The following is a 3,564-nucleotide window of genomic DNA, read 5'->3' on the forward strand; positions in this document are numbered from 1 at the left end:
ACACACACACACACACACACACACACACACACACACACACACACACACACACACACACACACACACCCTTTTACTTCAGGAGCTGCTCCAGACAGCAGTGAAAAAGAAAATCAGGAAGGGCACCCCCTGACTCGTGAGACACAGAGCAGATGTGGCAGGCAGGAAACAGAGACCAACACCTGCTAACCACCCCCCACCCCCGCACCCCCATGGAATGAAGGGACACCATTACATATGGGGGAAAAGCTGGAGGGGATCAGGAAGATTCCAGTAAACTTTGCTGAGGGGTGGAAATTGGGACTCCTGGGAGCCCTGGAAGGTTTCTCATGTCCCCGAAAATATGTTCACTTTCAGTGCAGCAGCAGGTGACATCTTACATGAAGAGACATTGTTTGGGTCATCTGCTTCTCCATGCCTCCAAACCAGAGGGGAGGGAGCCAAGAAATGTATCCAGAATGGGGGTCTCCATTCACTTGGCCACTTCTGCTTGGAACACAGCATGAATCAGGAAGCTGGTACAGAGTAGCAGGATGTGACAAAGGAGCGGCCGGTAGTTGTTTTCCTCTGGGAAGACATCTAGGTTGGATTCATAGGTGACATCGAGATTGGATGGAAGCTCAGAATGGTCACTAGATTGTTTTATTCTTGTTATGCACCTTGCAGTGTTTTTTAAAATAACTTTAAAGGTACCCCCCCTCTCCCCCACATTACCTTTTACTACAGACACAATCAGGAGTAAGCCAAACACTTCTGGTGCTTTTCACAGACAATCAGGAGCCACTCACTTCTGTGGCCATGGGGCAGGAGTCAAACAATATATTTGTACTTACTTTTCACCTTTTTTTTTTTTTACTTATTATTGTTTTACTTAGTTAGCATGTTATCATACTTTATTTACTTGCAAGCAGGGGTAATCCCTCCATGGCCAGTGGGGCAGCAGGCATGCAGACAGACTGAGACCAACACCTGCCACCTGCCCCCCATCCCACAACACCTGATGCTGTCACATGTGGGTTACAGTCAGGAGCTAAGCACTTCAAAATGTATTGGTCTTTACTTGCAGACAGGGAGGCCACATCATGGCTAGTGGGGCAGAAAACAGAGTATGTAGGGTATAATTATAAGTATGCAGCTAGGCAGCTAGACAACATCCCCTCCCCCCATGCAAGCAACTAACAGCATGGGAGCTAACCAGAACTAACCAGTTTGACCTATATTGGGCTTTACTTGGCCAGTGGGGCAGAAAGCATCCAGGCACACACACAGATATAGAACTGCCAACCCCCCCACGCCCGCAAACCATACAATCAACCAAGGAACAGATAACCAGGATATGTATTAGCCATTACCATGCATCCCCTGCAAGTGGTTCTTATGGAAGGCAATTATGGAAGGCATCATTGCAATTTACCACTGACATGTATGTCTCAGTCACACCATGCTGGAAGTGATGGCTTGTGTTGAAGTCATTCTCAGGCTGCATTCCTGGTCTTCTTTTCTTCTTTGGTGGTAGTGGAGGTGACGGGTTCACCCATCTGCCCCCCAGGACCAAGCCTAATCTCAGATGTCATTTCATGTGTCAGGATGTCACTTATCAATGGCTAGACATGCCAGTTGTGGAGGATGTCACAATGCCCTCTTGCAGCTCCACATCAGAAAGCAGCTTTCATGTTGAACTTCAGCCTGCACTTGGGTGCTGTCTTCTTGTGCCCCCACTGGGAAACTCTCCTTGGAGACATCCAAGACATTCAGAGGACCACGTTGTCCTAGTCTTACACACCCTAGCTAGCTGTCTTCTTCTGCCTCTGGTCTGATGTCCTCTCTTCTCAGCGTCAGACATCTCAGATGAATACGGCAAATATGTTGACCTCTGCTCCCACAATTTATAAATTTATAGGGCTTGCAGCAGATCAGAAAAAGTTCATCCCCCCTACCCCCTCATTTCAGTGCAAAAAAACTCATTAATGCAGATATGCTGGTGCCATCCTGGCCAGGGTGACAACAACACTTTCACCCCATGATCTGCCCTTGCCCCTGACTGCATACACCCAGCACCATAGCAGAGTCCCCCTCCCCCCCCCAAACACACACACACCTTGTGCTGGCTAGGATTTACTAAGGAAGGCTGCCCTACAATCAGATTCATGGCAATAAGTCATCTGAAATCTGCATAGTTTCCTTCCTCCCCCCCACCCCCGCCTGACTTGTACTAAATGTATCATTCAGTGCAGACATGCTGGCACCGTCATGGCAAATTTACTTTCAGAGAAGCACCAAAAGAGGGTGCAGGTAAAAAGAGATGCATGTGCTGGTGAATATGCAAAGGAGGCTTGCCCACAGAGTCCCAAGTGCTACCCACAAATCACCCATGTGGCAAGACACTATGCAGAGATTGCAGGTAGCCCCTGTAGCTGCCACACACCCCTGTGCTGCTGCCAGTCATGATTGCACCATCACAGTCAGACTTACATCCTCACCCCCATGCCTGCCTGCCCCAGCCTTGCCCTCTCTAGGGTGACAACAGCACCTCCACCCCCTACTCTCCCCCACTTCCCCAGCTGAATGCAGAACCCTAACCATTTCTTTTTTTTCTTTTTTGTACTGGCTGGGAATGTACAAGGATCTTTGTTCTCCCAGGAAAAGCTAAAAGGGGCTTTTTAACAGTTTGTTTCCACTTCCCCCACTTCATCCTCACTCACCATTGCACTGAGTATGAGCTTAGCCAGGTAACGATTGGGTTTCCCCCATGTCCCCCCATCCCACCCAGAGGCAGACATTTTCACTCCTTCCCAATAAAGGAGGCAGACAGACAGACAGGGAAAAATTAGGCTTCATTGCGCCTGAGAGATTTGTAAGGAGTACACACACAAATAATAGAAGCAGAGTATTGTGCAGTGGGTTACTTGGACTTCTTTTCCTTTTGTGGTCCCTCCCAGCTGCAGCACCCATTGCTCCCTGAATTGCAGTGATGCCCGCCTCGCTCTTCTGGCACTTATGCACCCCTTGGCTAACTAACTACAGTTCAGGGAACAGGCTCAGATGTAATGTTCTTGGCAACCTCCTGGACAGAGGCAAGCCGAGCAGAGCTACTGTGCCCTTTCTTAGGTGATACCCATTTATGGATGGTGCATTTGTTCATGTGCTGCAGGACATCCTTAATCAAGTCTTGTATCATCTGCACATTGACATGGCACTGTGTGGCCAGGTCAAGAAAATGCCCTGAGAGGTCTAGACACTGCTTGCAGAATTTGATCATGTTGTCCATGCTTCGATCAGACCTGCGTGCCTCCTGGTCTCTGTCCTGCCAGCCATCTTCAGCTGCCACTCGGGTTTGTGCCACCTCAGCCAAAGCCTCCATCACGCTCTTTCTGGAGTGTTGCTGCTTACAGTTGTTGGTGCCCGAGGGAAGCAACAATTGGGTTCGTTGCCCAGTGTGCGTCGCGCCAAATAAACACACTGGGGGAGAAGCAGACAGAGTTTATTTGAGCTCAAGTAAAAGGCACAGGGAGACTGTATTGTCTCAAATCCTGCACACCTAACCCTGCAACAGCGAGATCTTTATAC

This window comes from Crocodylus porosus, unplaced genomic scaffold (assembly GCF_001723895.1).
Source record: "Crocodylus porosus isolate Cpor-Errol unplaced genomic scaffold, CroPor_comp1, whole genome shotgun sequence".
Lineage (NCBI taxonomy): Eukaryota > Metazoa > Chordata > Crocodylia > Crocodylidae > Crocodylus > Crocodylus porosus.